This window comes from Idiotropiscis lumnitzeri, chromosome 7, assembly GCF_059441095.1.
Source record: "Idiotropiscis lumnitzeri isolate Australia: NSW breed Sydney's pygmy pipehorse chromosome 7, RoL_Ilum_1.0, whole genome shotgun sequence".
Taxonomy (NCBI): Eukaryota; Metazoa; Chordata; class Actinopteri; order Syngnathiformes; family Syngnathidae; genus Idiotropiscis; species Idiotropiscis lumnitzeri.
The window spans coordinates 13207490-13229543 of record NC_142397.1 but is presented as its reverse complement, the minus strand read 5'-3'; the positions used below and the strand labels follow the sequence as shown (position 1 = coordinate 13229543).

At 40.6% G+C, this 22054-nt stretch overlaps 1 protein-coding gene across 7 annotated transcripts in view; it reads right to left on the bottom strand.

The window, feature by feature from the left end:
- Positions 1-21013, bottom strand: part of LOC148333637 (leucine-rich repeat and fibronectin type III domain-containing protein 1-like protein) — a 143312-nt gene extending 122299 nt beyond the window's left edge. For 6 of the 7 annotated variants that reach the window (XM_088300575.1, XM_088300570.1, XM_088300569.1 and 3 more), the window contains exon 1: positions 19984-21013. The gene's annotated coding sequence lies outside the window, so the exon portion shown is untranslated. The remainder of the gene's footprint in view (positions 1-19983) is intronic. The other variant, XM_088300573.1, reaches the window with a different exon arrangement.
- Between the last annotated feature and the right edge of the window lie 1041 nt (positions 21014-22054).

Here is a 22054-nt window from a genome sequence, read left to right as displayed (position 1 = left end):
GGCACTTTGGAAGACTGGTTAACACGTCTGCCTTACAGTATAGAGGTGCATGGTTCGATTGAGGCTCCGGCCTTCCCGTAAGTGTGGAGTTTGCCTTTTCTCCCCGTGCCTGCGTGGGTTTTCTCTGCTTGCTCCCGTTTTTCTCCCACATTCCAAAAACATACATGAGGTTGTTTGAATACTCGAAATAGGCCCTAGGTGTGATTGTGAGCACAAGTGGTTGTTAGTCTTTGTATGCTCTGCAATTGTCCGGCAACCAGTCCAGGGTGTACATCGCGGACTGCCCGTTGTCAGCTCTGATAGGCTCCAGCACATCTGCGACCCTTGTGAGGAAAAGTGGCTCGGATAATGGATGGCAATGTGGTCGAAAAGGGAAACCCCAATTACGGCGACATGATTTTCATACAAAATTTGAGCCAGAGCTAAACTGATCAGAGCCCAAGTTTGATTCTGCGTGCAATGAGTAGTAATTCTTGTGTTATTTAATGCAAGAAACGAGTACATCTACTAAACAATTTTGTGTAAATTGTCAGTATCGAGCAATCGGGTTATTTTACAACACAATAGCACTGAGGAAATAATAAATGACTTCCATAGGGTGCAGGTCACCACAATAAAATCTCTTATTGCTCCCAGATTCGACTGTGAATGGTCATTAAATAAATTCAAACCAGGGAGATGAATACAGCTCAGAAAGACAAATTGGTACTGTGGAACACAAATGACAAGAAAGGTTGAGAAAAAAAAGGAATGGGAGAACAGGGCTAAATTGTTTATGAGCTGCCCAAGGAGAGGTCAGCTGTTGCCAGTAGACACACGTTAATCTGTCATTACTCTCATCAGGCCTTTGGCATTGCCACACTCACGAGCGAGCCGGCGTGTGGCTGCAAAAGCAGAAAGTCTGATTGGAATTCTGTTCAAGGGCTGTGGGAAAGCTGAGTCACCATGACGACCTGGAACCAAGGAGCACAGCAGAATGGGGACGATACATGGTCGAAAGAGGACGGATGAAAAGAAAATGGAGAATCCTCATTGGTATTTAGGCCACTATTCCGCCAGCAAGTTAGACTGAAGAAGAAGAAATGCGAACTTGAATTATTTTCAGAATTCTTTATGCCAATAAAAATAATACATTGAGACTTTTGAGGTCAAGACAATTTTCCAGTCAAATTCTCTCTATGCTTGGAAATTTGGGAGCAATGTAAAAGCTTCTGTTCAGACTGCTCCATCATTGGTTTGCAGTAAGACAAAACTATAATCATCATCTTTTCATTGTACTCAATAGCTGAGGAGAGAGAGGACTTTTGAAGCTTTTTTTGAAAAAGTAATTCTATTTTTATGGCATTTCCTGTGACGGAAACTGTGGCCTAGAGTATATACAATAGATCACAAATGATATCTGTTACCAGGAATCTCTTCAAGGTTGGCGTATATGTCTTATTGCCCTTTGGCATTCAGTGACATGTCACTCAAATGTCTCTCAATCGCATGTCAATTGAATGACTGTTGCAATGACAGCCATGTGCTTGGATGCCTCCGCCAGTCCAATTTTGATCATTGTATACATAATAGGGAACAGAGCATTCCAGGAATATCTGGGATGTAATTTCATAAGAACCAGATTTGAAGAATGGAAGACTTTAGTGAGGTAACGCTCATGAGCATGACTGCAACCTGGGAAAATATTGCCTCTGGTCACTTCTGTAGCTGGTGCACAGAAACCAAAATAGAAAAATGCTCTTTTGCATGGGAAGCATCATTGTAATTATGTTTTACATACCCCAAGCTTTCTGAAATTCACTTTTTATATTTGTATCTATCGATGTACAGGTAGGTCACCCTGGATTTGAAATAAAACAATAAAATATCATTCATAAGAGGTAGCAAAAACTGTAATTCAGCATTGTGTTTTAAATGTATTCTACGATTGGCTGGTAACCATCCAAGATAAGTCATTATTGTGCTTCTCTATGCACGCGCGTTGTTTGACTGATGAGCTGAGCGCTTCAAGAGCTGACGACTAAAACATGAACGTTTTTTTTTTTTCTTTTCGTTTGGCACTCAAGGAGACAGACAATCTCAGAGCAGTAACCTTTGACGTGTCACTCAAGAGTTATTTTCTTTTAAGGTGTAAAACTGGTTTCACGCCCCCACCACTGATGCTACCACTGTCCAGTGATCCAGCAAAAGCGTGTAAAGTAAATAATTTCAAGAAAGAGCGTCCAGATACATGGAGCTACTGCATGAATTCGACACACATTGTGAATTAATAGAAAAAAGAGGACAGAATGGGCTGTTCCGGTGGAATTATGAGAGTTTACTGAGATCAAGTGGTAAATTACATGCAATAATGATTACACGGGAATGGCTGTGTCAAATAACAGTCTTTCTTGCACATGCACGGTGACATTTAGTCTTTGTCAATATTTCTAAATTAAGAGGGAACCAAGATCCCGTAAGGAGTGAAGCATTTCCCTCGTACTTCCTTCATTTCATTTGGACTTGATTCCGTTTCTGGACAGGTTTATGGGACCATACTTCATCCTTTATGGGCCTCTCAAGAGCCCATTTCTGTCTTAACACGTTTTGGGGGCTGCCTGTGAGTCTTAATATGGCATAATTGGCAAACATGCAGAGTCAGAAGTGTGATATATAAGCACAGATATAAGCAGACTTTCATAGATATTAATGGTCATGCGTTAAAAAGTGATTCAAAATCATGTGACATTAAAATAACAAGAATAACCCTAATAACCTTAGGCTAGAGTGTTGCTCATGAAAAACAAACGCAACAAAGAAGTGAAAGTAACAGACATCTGGCGATTTAATTTTTAATATTTTTTAACATTTGTCATTATGAGGTTCATGTTATTAATAATGCACACACTGATAATAATGGGGATTATTTTGACCTTGTAAAGCAAATACTGACACCCAAATGAAATCTCCCGCCAGTGTCCCAGTGCAGTCGACTAAACTAAACATCAACATCGAACCAAAATATGAACTATATTCTTGTGTGTGAGCATGCTATCAATATTATTTCATATTTTAGATTGAATAAAGACAGATGGCGCAAGATTTTTTTTACCTTTCAACATTTTTTTTCTCTCTATCTTAATGTTCAAAACTGTTGTTCCGATGCTTGTGCAGTATTGAGCAGCGCAATGCTGCCACAGACTGTGACTGTATCACAACTTGGTCGGCAGTGTGCTGTCAGCGGACAGGAGAATGCCCAACACAGACCAGAAGATTACTGGTTGCCCCGCCCAGCCTGGAGGACATTGCCAGCTCGCACAACCTCAGCAGAGCTCCCCACATCATCAGGGGCTACTCTCATCCGAGTAACTCCCATTCGAACTGAACTTAGGCCAGCGCTACAGGTCACAAAGAGCTTGGGTAAACCAAATAAGAGGAAGCAGAGTTGGGCGTGTTAATTCATTTTGCGGGGCCGTCATTGTTCATTCCAGGCCACACTCCGTCAGTCGGTCGTTATTTCAAGCCAAACGGAAAACTGTGATTGGCCATCATCATTATTTTAACCACGCTTGCATCATCGCTAAATTAAGCTTAGTCACAGCTATTTTAGAACCGTCAGATCTTCAGCCAAGTGGTGTTGAGAATGTACTACTTACTACATCACACAAATCTGCAGTGTATCAACACCGGTAAAGAACCAAATAAGGATCTAGCTAGATGTTACAAATAGTTCCACATCAAAGTCAAAATAGTTTCTATTTTGACTCATCAGTGACATGATAGACAAACGTTGCACATTGTCAACTGAAGGACCACTTTTCCAGATTTGAAGGAACCCATATCTGTATCACGCGCCTTTTATGACGGTTCAATATAATTAGTTAATTCTCTGCACGTGAACAACTTCAAAACAATTTCCACAGAATAAAAAAAAAACTAAACAAGGGAAGGAGACACAGATGATATCAAACGAGCATGGATGTTATTGCAAATAACGAATCCAATGGGTCCCACAACAGTATATGTACATGCCAGCAAAAGCTCAACTGCTGGCAGATGTAGTTGTATGTGTATCCACAGTATTCCGCATGAGATAGACAAAAATAAAATGGTATTATGGTACAAGAGCATTGTGTAATAATTTAACACTTTAGCAAACTGACGCAACAGAGAGTCAACATTAAGAGGTTTTGGTCCCACTTTTAGGGCTGCAATTATTTGATGTTGAAAAGTTCTGACCACATAAGCTTCGAAAAGTTTCAATGCATACCAAACAGTGTGGTTGATTTTTATCAGTTTTGTGGCTGATACGAATGTAAAACCGTGACACCATTTAAAAATGATGCCTTCAGCATTAACAATGTCAAATGTTTTTCACCGAGAAGCCTGCTCCCAAGCCTTTTATCACTCGTGTCAGTCACCTATTGCATTTTTTGATCGGGAACAATTCATTTTTAATGTCTGCTATTTTCAGAAATGGCTTTTCACTCAAGGGATGGTTTGTTATCACTTATTCATGCGCAATGCTAAAACTAAAAGTATCTTCCAAACATTGGTAAACATCTAAGCATTTAATAGTAGCTTTGTATAGATGCACTTTGCTTGAACAACTCATTTTAAGTGGACTCAAACCAGGGGCGGCTGGCTATAGCACAGAGAGCTTGCCCCCATATGCTCCTTCAGTATGCATTGAAGGCTGTAAAGTTGCAGCTGTATTTTGCCACAAACAACATGCCTATTTTGAAAAAAAAAATAAAAATACGGTGCCCTTAATAAGCGAATAAAGACTAATAAGCGAATAAAACATGCCAGATGTCATCAGCAAACCCCTATGTATAAAGTTAACTATATTTTATGAGTTAATGTGGATAATGTCACGTGACTTCATAAGGATGTTGAGTATATGTGGTTGTTAGGATGCAAATGTGAAATACATTTCCTAAAATGGTAATACTCCACTGTCTAGATTAGGGGTGGGCAAACTTTTTGATACGTGGGCCACAATGGGTTCTAAAATTCGTCTGAGGTGGCAGGAGCAGATGGATTGAGTGTTGTGGTAACCACATCTCATCAGAAAAAATATCCGTGTCTGCCTCCTAGTGGGGTTACATCAGAATTAAAGGGAAAATAAAACATTAAAAAGATTTATTCATTTAGTTTTTTCAAGCTTTGCGGGCCGGATTAAAACATTTAAGGGGCCGCATGTGGCCCCCGGGCTGTAAATTGCAAATTCCTGGTCTAGATTATAGGTCAAACTCCAGTCCTGGAGAGTAGCTTTTCCACTCTTTCATCTGATCAGGATCGTTATCAGACTCCTTCATACAATACAGTACAATACAAATTTGTAAAGTACATTTCACAACAGCTGCATCTTCACATAGAGTATAACAATAATTCATTACTAAAAACAGTGGATTAAAAGACAAATTAATGATACCGACACATCCAGTCGACACAGAAAAAAAAAAGTAACCAGAGAGAACAGTCTGCTTGGATCAGAGTTTAACATCTATGGTCTAGATCCTCCATGAAAAAATGTTTCACTGTATTTGAGATCCATCATCATAACATCTGAAATGAGATTGAAGGTCTCGCTATCATTTCACCCTTGACCAAAATTTGGAATCTTTCAGTGAGTGTGCAAGCATATGTGCAAGAAGGTCAGTAATTGGAATGTTGTATGCGTGTAAAAAGGTCTACGCATGTTTTTATAGTCCATGCATATCTGCATGATTTATTCATTTATTAGTTATTTAGATTCCTGCTTCGTTCATTTAAAATGTGTACACACATATAAATCCTATGAATTGGACAGTACAGTAAGCCATTAAAATTTACTAATAAATAATCCAACATCCAACAGTATTAAAAAATTCTTTCAGCTCTGATAATTATCGGACCGATATACTTATTTATCGATATCAGTTTGAAGGAGCAGGAAGTTATTGGTTATCAATATCGGAGGGAAAAAAAAAACAGTTATCAAGCGTCCCCATAAAAAAACATTTGCATAAAGCAGACTCGCAAAACACAAATTATCCAGTGGAGGTAAACACACATTTGTGGCACATTACACAGTAATAGCTTGTGGTGAAGGACGACTACTCGCTTGTGATGCCAATTACCTTGAAACAATAATAAAACAAACATGTCAGATATTCTCCTTGTAACTGGGGTATTACTTGGAGATTCAGACACGACTTAGATCTTGGAATTCCACGCGAAGTGAGCGTATTAAAGGCCTCATCAAAGCAATTATTGAAAGATTCGCACACATTCTTCTTTGATAATAGATACAGCAAGTGTGTGATGTGACAAATCTAAAATTACTTTTCTGTTTGATATGTACTGTATGTTGAAAATAAAGCAAGTAGGTGGTCTAAAAAAAGTTATTAAGTAATTCATGGTGCGTGACTACTTCTAAGGAAATGTGGGAACTATTTCTTGATTAGGGCGAGCATTCATTGGAGGAAGAAAAGGAAGAAACAAGTTTGTGATTTTTGACTTTAGAATGTGTCTCAACGAATTGGAAGGGTCACTTAAAAAGTATCACGACTCCCCTTGTGTGTCTACACAAAATACAAAAGATGGCCTTCTAAAATGTATGTATGAATTTTTTATTTATTTTGGAACACTCCAAAGCCTTGCAAGGTTTATTAAGAATACTACAAATTCCAAATCTGATTTCTTCTGCTCTTAATACAAAAAAGAAATTGTAAATGGGAACAATCCTGACACTCTAGCATGCATTCCAGACTCCACAAAATATATTTCTAATGAATGGATGGCTGTGATACACTTGCCTTTCATTGGCATACAACTTCACAGAGATAATTTGAAAGATTTGACATTTTACTCCGTTAACATATTTCTTATTACATTCTTCACAGATTATTTATTTTGAATTAAATTTCTATCTTCATTCATATAAATAGCGACATGCACACACACACCCATCCTATCGATCGTGTGGTTTGTCTACTTCTTTGTCTTTTTCTGTTTGTTCTTGTGGCGTAATGGGAAAAGCTGAGAGACAACTACCAATCTTGTCTGCAATTGTATCACTTTGCTGGTAAAGCATTTCATCACTATCAATTCCGCATGCTCTTGTGCACTCAGTGATAAATTAACAGCTCAATAACCGTTGAAAATGCTTTTTATAGCAAATATTACGTTGTACTTGTCAAAATATGGTAGCAAAATTGGCCATTAAAGAGTGTATTAGGCTGATTTACATCTAAAATCCGAATGTAATGCTTTCCTGGCTTTTGTGTAAACATGTTGTTTTACCTTGTTATACAGAAGCTGAGAAAATAACCAGGAATTGTGTGGCTCATGAGGATCAATTTATCATAGAAAACCACTTAAATGTTGACACATACTGTATATGTCATCATTTGGAGTCTAGCGCAAAGTGCAGTCTTACAGTGCACAAGGGTGGAGTTCTCTTTCATTTGGTATTTTGCTGATCTTTGCACAGGTAGAGTTGGACGAAAAGGGGCATTTGGGATGGAAGCATTTTCTTCCCCAGCCAATTCTAACAGCATCCCTCACGGCGGTCGGAGGCGCAGTACGTCTGAGTGTGCCATGCTTGACATTGCGGAACCAGAAATGCACTCGCTGACATTGGCGGAACTGCAAGATCTCCCCTTGCGGATGACGATGTTGGCCGTGTATGTGACGTGGGCAATTGGATACTGCCTTGCCCAGTGTGACACCGACTACCCTTCCACTACAATGGTGACGGGACACACTTAAACCAGTTTTAAGATAATAATGATTATAATCCGTTCAATGAATTGATTTCTATAATGAATCAGCGGGATTGTCCCACGCTGGCGTCATATTTAGGACTGAAACACCATGACGTCCAACATACACGTCCGCAGAGCACCTAATTTGTCTGCCGGCTTGTGCTGGCACCAAAGTGAAGTTTACAACTAGAGCGCAGTCGCGAGTAAACCAAAAATAGAGCCAAATGACTCCAGACAATTCTGCATTTTAAAACATGAATTAAACATGTATATAGTGATCTACATTCCTAAAGATTTGCTGTGTGGAAAACAATTGTGACCTGACGCTGGAAAAAATGGTGTAACACAGTTTCCGTTGGTAAAGTAAGCTGAACTGCATCTGTCTCACTACAAAGCTAGACAAAGAAAAAAAAAATGTCACTTTGTCCTCTCATGATGTGACCTAATTATTTCTTATGTAATGTTCTTAGTTCATGACTCACACTCTATGGGGAAGAAGCCCATTAAATTATCACGTTAACCTGCACAGTGACTGGTGAGGAGTGGACCCAGCAGCAATGTTATCTACAAAGCGAAGGATTGAACAGCTTCCATTTTTTTTTTTACAGTATTATTATCAGATGGTCGTGTGTAACAGCTGGCAGCTCAATGACTTGGCGGCAAATGACAGCAGCTGGAAGAGAGACTTGAACATCTTTAGCTGCCACACACATACCAACACATACACTGCCTGCCTCAAGCCTGTAAATTCTGGACACTATTTACCTGTAGCTACATCCCATGAGCACACTAAACATAGTGGATGCTTTTAAAACCCTGCAAATAAAAAACATCGGTGTAATAATGTGTGAGAAGAAATAACACCAATCATCCATTAACGTTGATCTTACAAATGTTAGTTTTTAATGGCAGCCTTCCAAGATTCACACTCTTGACCTTTGGCTTGTGAGAGTCATTTGTACTTGACGATGAGCTGATTTATTGGGTAGTTAACACATCAGTGGAGAACACTTCCCTGCTCTAAAGGGGCATCTTCATGTGCAATCAGAAATGGAGCAAACTTGAGTCGAAGTCCCCTGCCAGATGTCTGATCTCATCCTGCCCCGATCCAGTGGGTTACTCATCAGAGCTCAGATGAGTTTTCTTGTCAACATTCTCTCCGTAGATATACTCTCAGGCGGCACGCGGGTCGACTGGTTAGCACGTCCTCATCACAGTACGCAGGTTGCGGATTCAAATCCGGCCCCGGCCTTTCTTGTGTGGAGTTTGCATGTTCTGCTTGTGCCTGTGTGGGTTTTCTCTCGGTACTCTGATCTCCTCCCACATTCTAAAAAGCATGCACGCTAGGTTAATTAATTAATTAATTAATTGGCACTCTAAATTGTCCCTAGGTATGTTTTGGAGTGTGAATGTTTGTTTGTGTGTGTGTACCCTGTGATTGGCTGAAGAAAAAAATTCAAAGCATTCTGGAGCAAAATGTGCATCGTGTCAGAAAGTTCTCCGCCGCAGGTCATGGATCTTTGATAACATAAAGACCCAAAACACAGCTAAAAACATTGGTGAATTCTGAAGTAGCTTTATTGAAACCCGCTTTTAAGTCCTACTGAACATTTTTGGAAGAACCTGAATCCTGACACCTCTTTAAGAGTTACGGATATTTAATTGCCGTGATTGTCTCTAACATTTGGTCAAAAAAGTGCAGTTTTTTTTTTATTTTTTTGGGGCATGCCTTTGTTACTTAAGCGTCGGTCTGTGTATGTATACGTGTCAGACAAAAAGTGGAACTGATAAGGGATGCCAGCTCTAGCCTGTAGCTGTCATATAAAAGTGTGAGGACTTGTACAATAAAGCTTTTCACAACATTAGCACTCATCATAAACAAATTAAACAGTTGAACCCAAATTATATCGTAAGAGGCAGCTTAATGGCACAAAATCACTCGTTTTTAAAAGCTCAATATGAATAATGAATGCAATTTAACCTGTGAACAAACAACAATGAGCGTCAATAGACTAATCTGATCAAATACTCGGTATGAGTCAATTTAGTTTTATTGCACTCTCAATAAGATCCTAAAAATATGCATGCAAGGTGTGAAATTTATGAGCAAATGAAGAGGTAGTGCTTCAGGCACTATGCAATATCAGGCTGTTGCCATACTGATTCCTGCCTTGTCTCTTTCACAGACACAGCCCCCTGCAGCTGTCAATCAAAGCATCATCTAATATGCATCAGGAGCTGCACGCATGCCTGTGAATTAGGCTGGTGGGGAGCGGCGGGGGGGGGGGGGGGGGGGGGGGGGTGCGTGAGTTTGCATGTTAAGAAACCTTCGATATTTGAGTGCAACTTGACAGAAGCAGAGAATATGCTTTTCATTGTGTGTATGAGTGTGTGCATTGAAATGTGCCTGTCATTTATATTCAAAGGAAATCTAACCTACATTCTAGTTTTGTAAAATAGCAGCCATAGTAGCTGAGGATTGTTTTATGTTGTGGCTTTTTTTTAACATACATGTTACCTAAAAAAGAATGGTGCATCTAATAAACCAGCATTATTGATGATGAATGAATTCTACTTTTGCAAACTACATTTATCAGGAATTATGTATACTGATCATGAAAATAGTAACTCTCGAATACCGTATTATTGTCTGTTTTTTTGTTTGTATATAATTATTCTCAGATGAAGCTGCTAAAACCGTGGGAGCACGGTGGGGTTTGTTGTTTGCCCAACAGCAAAAAGCTTTGGTTGAAGTTCTCACCTCAGGTCAACAACTGGGCACTCTTACCATGTTCAAAAAACACATATGATATTACACTGTTAACTGCCCTTAGATTTGATGTGTGAGACCAAAAGTAATGAACAAAAATAACAGTACTTGGTCATTCAGTGGATAATTTGTAGTTATTACAGTTGACTGGTCACTGGGTTAAATTATAGATCAATTCACATATGAGAGACTGACAAGCTTTTCAAAGCACGATTGTGGTGTAATTATCCCTCCATCTCATAAGAGGAGTCTAAGTAGCTCAGCCCATAACACATTGACAGAACATTCGATAGAGCAATGTCCAGCTCTGAGGCTCCAACAGTGGGCATCTATAGAGAAATGATACAACGGGAAACATGTTTACAAGAAAAGAAATTGTATAAATATGGATTATAATCATAGCTACGATTTACATGTTACAGCTCAACCACGCACTGCCCTTTAATTATTTTTGTCAGTATTGTAAACAGCAATGCCTCACTTTTGTAACAAAAGCAAATTGTATTAATAAATAAAGATCACAAGTGAGATAATCAGTCAATACGAGACAATATATCCTTCCAGCCCGGCTCATCTCTCAACCATGTAATATAAAACCAAGATTAAAAGTCTTAAAAAAAAATCCAACTGAAATGATTTACTGTAATAGATGGTTCTTTGAAGCTTAATAACACAGCTGTGCACAGTATGCACAATGTACATAAAAGGACAGTGCACATGGCATCTAATTCTATAGGGGGGCTCCCCAGAAGGTATAAAGCATGACTAAACACACGAAGCGATCACATGGCAGATGTCACGTTGCTGGAGAGTGCACCAGATACCCAACTTTTAATCAAAGACATCCACAATGTCAGCACTGATGAGTGAGGTGACCGCAGCCCTCTGGTTGTGAATTATGACTATCAATGTCAACTGCAAAAGTACAAGGTTATGTTTTTGATTTGCCGTTTGTTTGTCAGTTAGTTTGAGGTATTCCACACAGAGGGCTTGATGTCCAAAGACCCCCAAATAGTGGGTGCTATATTGCGTGTTCACGCTAACAGATTGCATGCGCTTCTGGTGGACATGTTGCACGTGATCTACTCACTGAGCAATGCTCTATGCACGAAACTGGACAATTACGAACAAATTGAGTCAACGACAGACCGTTGCACACCTGGCGACTCACACTTGCTCACATTGGGAGCGACCCAATAAACATCATGTTTTGTTTGCGTTGAGACAGACGCAAAATCAGCCACCAGATTTCTTCTCGGGTGTCATCAATTTAATTGCGCCTGCTCAATTAATTTATTTGCATATCATCTTCCCAGAATGCACATTTATTTAAATTCAGCACATTTGGCAGACACTATCCTGGGTGCACCCAGTTAGAATGTCAGCCTCTACATCTGTCTACGTCGACAGTCAAGTTTGCAGCCGTTTTTGCGCAAGCACACCTTTAGTAAAAGCGGTCCGTAATCGTTACCTGTTCTAGGCACTTACTGTAGGCAGCAGACTGAATCACAGCTGATTAAATGCAAGCAGAACTTCCATTAGTCTTTCAGGAAACACCTGTATTACTGAGACAATGTGCACAAGCCCCACGTGGGTTATGTGGGTTCTGCTTTGCTGCTTCATTCAATCAATTTAGTTTGATACATGAACCGAATGGAATATGGCCCACATTTCCCTGTTTGCTCGTACAGTAAGCCATTCATTTCATGCGTGGAGTCGCAAATATTTTATATACGGGGCTTTTCCCATCCAAATTTCTGACATGCTAACGGATGGGAATTAAAATGGTGATTTTCATCCACGCTTCCCACTACTACAAAATGAATGTACGTCTATTTTTTTTTTTAGATGGTACATAAACTTCCACATCTGTTTGTGTATGCAATTAACTGTGTGCTCATTTTTGCACTCGCAATCCTTTCGTAAATCAGATCCACAGACACATAATCATTTGCACAATATATTGCAGCGGGATGGCAAGACTCCAAGACATTTATGTGCAAGTCCGAACAAATGTCATGTCAAGTCAAATTTATTAATATAGCCCTTAATCACAGAAAAGTCTCAAAGGGCTTCACATGTTCACACTATTAACGACATCATGACATCTCCTCATCATAATCCCCAGGAGGGCAAGGGAAACAAAATGAAGAAGGGGCTGCAGATGGGGGAATCTCACTTCCAGGATGACCAAGCTGCAATAGATGCACAACAATAAATGTGCATTGGAAACGGAACGGTAGGGATAAAAGCTTGCTGCATGTGTCAATTTGCACACTTAATTATTATAACTCATTTACGTGCAGAAATTCAGGTCGCAGGTGAGCTGGAGCCAAACCCATCTTATTACCGGCAATAGTCTCGGTACACCTTGGACTAGTCGCCTGTCATTTGCAAAGGGCTTAATAATAATCATTTAATTTAAATTATTATAATGAATTCTGTCAATTGAAATTGTCATTGATTTGTCCTATTTTACTGAAACCCGTGGAGGCACTCTGGATTCAATCTCAATACAACATTGGCAATGAAATCAGAGTCCAGCACATTTAAGGACCAAAATGACACAAAGATTATCCCAAAAAAATCCAAAGTAATTGATTAATTGATTTCAATTCCAGACATTTAGTATAATGCCTATCCTTAATTATAACAATTGACAGGACTGGTATTGACTGTCTGTTTCGGACTTTTGATAATGATGTTTAGATCAATACTCTACAGATTGCTGCATTAGATAAGATAGGATTTACATTTCTCCAACAATTCAGCTGCTGGTTTGGGTAAGAATCTGAGCTTGTGCATTTTATTCCTGCTGTGAGTGAAAAGAGGCTGTCAACACCAATCAAACTCCTCTTGGCTCCTGCTATCATAATTACACAAGGGCATACCATCATCAATGGATGGTTTTGTCAAACCTACTGTGAATGTGCAAATCGCAACAACTTTCATCAGTAAGACAATCGTCGGCTGATGCGCAAGATGATAGCTCATTGCACCCCACTCAATAACCATTATGGGTTTATCTCGACAGAATGCAGTCTGAGACTTTCATTTAAAGGTTTGTAAGAGCATGCATTAAATTCACATGCCATCAACAACACAGTAAAGAGACTCAGAAGATGATTAAAAAAAAAAAACTGTCACAAAGAGAGGGTAAAGACGAACTACATAATGGAGAAGTGAGCAACGGAAAAGAAAGAGTGGAGTGTCCAAGTGGAGAAAAATGAACGGGTAAACTGATTGGGATGGGGAGGAATAGAGTGGAGCATCCATCCATTATGTGCCATTGTTTCTTTCTGACACTGGTAATTGATGAGGAGAGAGAGAGGGGTGAGCACACACTCCTTTTCAATCTATCTCTACTCGCTATCTGGGTTTGCTTGTCAGGTCTGCTGTGTCGCCAGAGACCACAGCGATTACAGACGAGATGGTGACAAAACTGTTCACTGGAGATGCAAGTCCCACATATTCTAAAACAGTCTGTTTCTGCGAAGGGTTCTAGTTTGTTAAACACGCTATTAAAAGAAACTGCAGCTGCCTGCGTGTCTTTCTGCTGTCCTGTTGAGTATTTTTTAGTGTCTTTAAATATAACTGCCTTTAACGACGGCAACAAGAGAAATGCACAGTCACAGCTCTTCGAGAGTTCATTGACTTTCCTTTTCCGTTTGGAATGTTCACAGTCGTTTGATGTTAAAGCCAGTGTTCCGATGCCCATTACTCTTTTTGGAGAAGCTGATTCTGCCAAGTGAGTGCAGTGTCATCCATTGTCAAAAGTAAGATGTACAATGCAGAGAAGCACAAGCTTGGAGCGCCCGGATTAAATCGTTATTTTTGGAGTAAGCCATGGGCCACACATCCCTGCTGTTATTCTGAATCTGATATTATAATTAGTTGTGCCTGAAAACTAAAAATATGTATTAATTCTTCTAGTCAAAAATGGGTGTCGCTGCTACTGCTCAATAGATCACAGGAATTGAAATTGGATTTGAGATTCTCCAATCACTCCAATGCAGCCATGTCCACCGATTGAACGGGAATGGAAAGACTTTAGCCAGGCTAGCGGAGTGAATCAGACGGTGTTTTACGACGGACGCAGATGGGCCCCTAAAAAAAAAATAATACTGACTAAATAATATGCCACTCAGTAATAAACTATATTTCATCTACAATGCATTGGTGGCAACAGTAAGTGTCATTGTTTAGGAAACTTTCTCAACGCCTCCCTCTCCTCATTTACGTCAAATGGTTCAGTCCACCCTGCAGATACTGACAGCTTTTGACTTTATCAGTCAGTGAGTGGAGGCGGTGATGGCAAGATGCCCTTGAAGTTCAGTAGCCAAAAACGGAAAGCGAAGAAGCTTAGGCTGGTAGAAGCCAAGGGTCAACAATATGTCACCCAGTTCTTTCATAGGCAAGGTGGCTTAGTGGTTCATGTGATGGAAGGTTCTGGAGCAAAAGTTTGTTGATTCTTGTTCTATAGATGATGATGTTCAAATTACAATAAATCATAAAAGGAAATTGGCCATTTTGTTTTTGGTTGTGTTTGCTGAGATTTTATTTCTTTTGCCGCAGATTATAATTGCATTTCATTTTAATGGAAGAGCTCATTTAGTATTTAAATTTCAAATATTCTGGGAATTAATCTCTCCACAAAGAAAGAGATGGTTTGGGGATCTAGGGTCTCGGTCTTGCAGAAAATGATTGAATCTACATGAATTCCATTATATATGCAGTGCTTACGCTACCAAGTATCAGTCATATTGTTTTGGCAAAAATATCAATAAAATGCATAGTTTTATGTAAAACAGTAAGAAAAATGTTCCACTGGCCTAAAGGCTGGTTGTGGGGGGGCTTGATAAGATTTCATTTCTTAAGACCCCAAATCCCTGGCAGCGCCTCTGATAAATACTAAAAGGAGTGCACTTACATAGCGCTTTATTTCAGGTGCATTCACTTTCAGCAATGATTTTAGGACAATTATTGCTCCCACAAAAAAAAAACATTTCTATTCAAATAGCACCCACACCACTCAAATTGGCGCAATTGCAGTGTCATGCCCCTGAGCCATTTGGGTGTTCGGTTCAACAACCACTCCCAATTTATATATTGTATTAATGTTTTGGTCCGCAGTGGGTTTTAAATCTATTGCTTCTTCTGCTGCCACAATTAAACCTTTTACTGCAGGCACCTTCTGTAGTGGGCATCAGTAATTATACACTATAACTCGTAGTAATAATAGAGCCAGAGTTGTGTTCCCATTTGGTTGTGCTCCCTTGGCGTTATACTTGACATGTGGAGCAAGCCTACTTTATTCTCTTTTTCATGTAATCCTTTATTTTAGACTTCAACATGTATCAGTTTTTAGCAACTTAGGTGTACAGCAAAAGACAAAAAGCATTACGAGGCTTTTTTAAAAAAAAATGCACTTTGATCTTAGTGGTAGTCTTTAAAAAAAATAAAGCTCGTCAGAACCTGCCATGTATGGCAAGTGAACATCTTCGATATAATAGGCCCATTTATTTACATACTCAGCAGCTCAATATTGTGACAAAAATGTTTTATCTTTAAAAAAAATGCATCCTAAAATCAGCCATTTCTCTTTTCGCTAAGGCGCCTCAAAAAATGTGGGGGGGTATAAAACTGTCATCCCCAGAGATGTATTTCGCTAACTTACAGGATGCAGTGGTTGGGCTGAGCAGTGATATATCAGCACAACACAGCACCTTTCTATGAGCATGCTGCTTGGCATTCAGCACACCACTCACCCCCTTGTGCTCTCTGTCTCTCTTGGCATCAGTCCTCTCTCCTTCTCTCCACCTTTCCCTTTTTTTTCCTCCTCACACTCAGCACCATCTCTCACTCGCTCTTCCCTGGTGAGCTGGAGATGTGCCAGTGAGCCAGCATCTGTCATAGCGTGCATGGAGACACACGCGCACACACACGGACGCATATCCGTGTCAACATTTAAACCCCTACTGTAGTGGACAACGTGTCGCTGAGTTGAGAACATCATGAAGACATATTCTAGATTCATCAGAGCAAACCTTAACGCGGACAGCACACTGTCGTTTTTGCTTTTTTTCTTGAAATTGCCAATATGTTCTCTTTACTCTCACTTCTTGAATAACCACTTGCTTTTCAGTTCTTTTTTTTGTACCTTTTTCAAACTTATGTATCCCGTTATGAATTCTGAATCCTCAAATCTCATTTGATCTTATGTTTTCATCCCTCACGCCCCCTTTTTTTTTTTCTCAACGGTATTAGCGTCTGTTCACCCAACACGGCGTTTTCTCTTAACTGACCTCAGTTTTTTTAAATAAAGTCAAATCCTTCCCATCATCACACACTTCCTCCAGCTCGCAAATGTTTGCCTTTCACTGCAGCTGGCTACATTACACCCCATCCGTCCTTTTTTTGATTTCGTTTCAAGTGTGTTGAAATAGAAACTTCACTGCGGGCAGCAATGTGTGCCTGAGATTGGTCGGGCGGACCCGCAGTGTACGGTACGTCAGTTTCCCACAAATATTAAACAGTATTGCCCATCTGCTTTCAAATTATTCTTGGTATGGTGTGCTGTAATTCCGGTCATTGCAAATCATTACAAAAGCAGAAATGTGTTTAAACTGCCAATGCTGCTTTTCCCTCCAATGCCTCCATTTCTTTTCTTTTATGTAAGCAACCGATGAATCAACTCTTCTCACCTTGAACTTCAGCGCTTGGAGTAGGTTGAAAAAAAAGTTGTTTACAGTGTGGGACTTTTACTGTAGTCGCAATGATTTACTTTTGACACAAATTCTCGTGAGAACAGGTTTCACTCTTCCAAGAAGACCCTTTTTAGAATTTATTCTTTTTAGGTGTCCTCATTAAATTTGACATTTACAGACATTTATTCTACAATGAGATAAATACAGAAGTTCTTCATAGCTGCATGTAAAAAAAAAATGCATGAATTATTATCATTCCTACAAGAATAACATTGTCCGCAGGTAGAGTTTTGCCATGGTCATCTAGTATCGAATCCAATGTGACAAATCTTGGATTGGTGAAATGAAGAGACACTTAAACCGGGTTGCTTGACTTAATTAATGTTATCAATTTGAATTACTCTCACTCCACTCATTGAAAAGCTTGACACAAGCTCAGACAAAACAGTTCTGCTTCATCGCCATTGGCAGAAAGCAGTAAAGTGTTTACAGACTCATTTTTTTTGCAGATGCACACCTTTTCCCATAAGACGGCTTCTTCTGCTGCACTCATTTTACACGTCGAAAGGATGTTTTTGCTGCGTCAGTAATAGGGCTGCTTTATACGGCGCCCAATTTTAGTGCGCATCGTGAAGGAAGGCATCTTGCCCTTTCTCTCCTGAGCTCCCACACTGGTATGGTTTCTCGAAGCTTTGATCAACCTCAATAGAACAGTGGAATCATTATTTCGCCTGCCACGTAGAAACTACAATGACAGAAAATCGGACTGCGATAATGACGGAAGGATGACTGACGTGCCCACGTCCGTTTGAAATGGCATTTTTGTCACGAGGAAGTGTGTGGTACTGTGACCCCCTGCTTGTACCGACGAAAATTGTCATTTGCTCATTCCTGACCTAACCTGTTTAGGGTCACATTGATGGAGCCCTCAGCAAAGTCATGGCGACTACACACTGGACAAGTTGGCGGTCAATCACCAGGAAAAATGCAATCTGCTCACTGAGTGGGACTGGTTACCACACCGGCTACACAAAAGTCAGTTAGGTGAGGCACTATACCACCAATAGCCTTCTTCACAAACTCTCTGTTCAATAATAAATAATGATGTGTGGGGGTGGCAGTGGGAGAGCATATAACTGGTGTGTCTTCCATAGTCTGGCATAGAAGGATGAACAAGGATTATTGCTGGTCGTAAATACAGCGAATGATTTTCAAACTAATTAACTCAAAATGGATAATGTCCCACAGCACATCTCGTGGTCTCTTGGGAGACACTAGTATGCCGCAGCATGTGGTTGGAGTCACTGGTCTAGCCTCGGGTCATATACACAATCAGTCGCGAGTTAAATGTCGGATGGTTTTAGAAACCCAAGTGGGATGAAATGTTTTATTTACATCGATGCTAATTCAGTCTCATCTGTGCCATTATATTCTATGTTTCATGGTGGAAAACCCAATGAAAATGCAAATGAGGCTATTTATGTAGAAAGCAAAGGGAGCAGGTAAAGCAAAACTGACGGGCTGACACAGCAAAGTATGTATATTGGTTGGCTGTGTGCTGCTCTCACTTCAGCTTTATGTGGTTTCCTATATTCTCGGTCTCCTTGTGGTGCAGCAAGAGCCATTACACAGCAGACCATTAGATAATATCAAAGAGTAGCTACAGCGCAGAATTGTTTTGTACAGTTAGCCCCTATAGCACTCTGCTGCTGGAGCTTTTAATGCAAGCTGCAATACTTGCCAGTTCTTGATGTTACTCTCCTGTGTCTTTTTGGCAGCCTCCACTATTAACCCCCCCAGCATCCCGCCACCCCCAATTCCATTTTATGATTATCCACTACCCTGCTCCCTTGTTTTCGCCACTCACCTTCCCAGCAGTCCTGCCACTCTGCTACCATTATACCCCCCTCCCCTCCCTGCCCATAAACACGTCTCCCCTATCACCTGGACCATCTCCGCTCCCTTGTGTTTCACTGTGTTCCATCTGCCCTCTTCCCCTGACAACTCATTTTAAGTCAACCCAGGTCCCTTCTTCCCTCTGCACAGCCTGGCACTTGTCCTCTTGGGCAGTTTGCCATTTTAACTTGTTTAATCATGCCCTCACCAATCTACATACTGTGTCTCCTTAACCATCCTTCCCTCCGAGCTTCTCTCTGCAAATCTCCTCCCATTCATCCAGATTCTAAACTGCTTTTCCACTTTAGGGTTTATCACAGACACGACTTTGGGCGATAGGCAGGGTACACCCCAAACAGGTCGCTAGTCAATCACAGGCGAGATATGACCATTCACACTCACATGGCTCATTTATCATCTCCGATTGAGCTATCATGCATGTTTTTGAAAAATGTGAAGAAGCCGCAATACATGGAGAAAACCCGCGCAGAGCAATATAAACGGCATACAAAGGCCAGAGCTGCAAGCCCAGAACAGTGAGGGAGACATGGTAAGGACAGTTCTGCCATGCTGCTCTCTGCTAAACTCTAAAAAATAAAAATTGGGAAGACCACTTTATCTCATCCCTCCTCACCCCTACAATCTCATTTAGTCTGACTTCCCCATCTCTCTCTCCGTGGTCCCATTTGCCTCCAGTCTACAAATTGGATATCTTCACATCGCCACCGTGTAGGAGAGAACCCCAGGGCCATCATCTCCCCATCATGCCTCCTCTGGTTCCCTCACATCCACTATGTCCATTACTCAGTTGGAAAGTAGGGAAATTGCGCAATAATCAGATGGATAAAAGTAGAGAGGGGGACATTATATACTGTACCTTTGCGTCTTCCTCGCCTCCTCGCCGGTGGTAGAGGTAATTTCTCCAGTTATCTCCACTAGTCAAACAAAGCGCACAATTCCTTTCAACCAGCAATGCGTGAAATAATCCCACTCCTGGTCAGAAACATGCATTGGACACAAAAATAGTCGATGTTCACTTTTTCTTTCTATTTTCGTAGGCTCGCTCTTCACTGCACGAGGCTGACTTTTGGGGTTGCCGGGCCACGTGAGGCGGATCAGTCGAGTTTAAATAAATGAGGTGCGGTGCCGGTGGCAGCCCACAGAAACCCAGGGTCCGCTCGACATCCACTGGGACACGGCTTAAGTGCGGAAAAAACGCCGCTAAATCGGCGCACCGCCGCCTTCGCGGACATTTGCTCTCCACATGAGCTCCCCTCGCCCCCCGCTTTTTTTTCAATCTCCCGTTTAAAGGCAAATATCCAACTGCGTATTATCCCTGGAAACCACCACTTGGTCAGGCAATGACAAAGCAATGACAACGAGAAAGCTTGAAGCGCGATTCCTTCTTAAAGACAGTCGCGTGCTTGTTTGTCACCTTAGTGGCCCTATTGCGGCTCGTCGCTTCTCGATCCAAGTACATGGCTGTCCCAACAGCAGAGTTCTGCCATTTGCTGATCTTTCAACACCTCTGATGGAATGATAACCTCCCGGTGGCACTCACTGATTACGATCCGCCACAAGGTTATCCAGATGGAGCGCTCCCAGTCTTTCCGCCTCGCAAGTGACTTTGTCTTGACCCGTTGTCTGTCCGCACTGTTAGGAGATTTAAAGCCAACGTTGACCAGCGGATTGCAGCCTGTAGAGCAATTATCCTCAAATAATAATAAAAAACAAAAAAAACAAACAAAAGCAAAAAACAAATCCCTTTGTAAGCAGCAATGTACCTTCGCGCTCGGTCTTATCCCTGATAGAATGGAATGTGCTCCGACACTGTGAGCATCCTACATGGCCCCGCCTGCAGTTACTTTCACACAGTGCGGCTGTGGGCTTTGTCCCGGGAGCCGATGCACGCCTACAAACCCCAACCCAGTCTGTGTCCTCCCCTCTGCGTCCGTCTGTCGATGCGCTGCTGCTGGCGGATTGCGCAATAATTAATTAATGCAGGGCGTTTGCTTGAACGAGTGTTTTTACAGTCTATCTGGGTAAAACAGGATAACAATCAAATATGCAAGCTTAAAATGTCAAGCAGCAAATGTGGAATTTATGGCATTACGCTTATTTGACTCAAACTTTCGAAGTAGGAAATTAGAATTCATTAGAATGTACATGCTTGAATACACTCACAATCTAGATACGACTTTAACACTATAGTATCGTAATGACTACTTTATACCTGAATGAAAAAAGCGGTATAGAATGAAAGTCATGTTTAGTGCAAGATTACATCAAATCCAAAGGGCATCGTCACAATGGCGCCACTTATGCCACTAGGGGCTGTAGATGAGCTATTTTCCTCCACTGATTTTTTTTTATAGGCATACATAAATGACATTTGACTCTTTGATTAAAAGTAATTGATAGAATCAGAGTTATGCAGATGGGATTCCACAGTGAGACAGATGAGGCTGGGTTTGTACAATGATGGCAGTGATTAGTGCAATCACAAATACCATGTCATGGATTTTTACAGAAGCCGCATGTTCTTTTTAATCTTGCCCTTCAATTATCTAATTATGTTTGGACATTGGGTAATTTACATGGAAGAAAACATAATTTGAAGATTAAAGAGGATCAAGCCATGAAGGTGATCCAAGAACAGGGGAATAACAGACAAACATATTATGGTTAGTGAACAGCTTCTTCTTATTTCGTATGCCACTTAAACAAATACTTTGTGAGTATGCTGATGGATAGGCGGTATGAGGCCTTTAATTTTGGCAAATCAAAAATTGAATATGTGTGTATGTGTGTGAAACCCCGACAACAGGATTACCTAAATTATTGGTCAAAAGAAGTAAACTAGGTCATAATGTTGTTTTTGATAGCTTCAGTCCACATCATGCTTTAATTGGTCTGAACTCTAAAGGGAGAATTCCTAACTGGACATC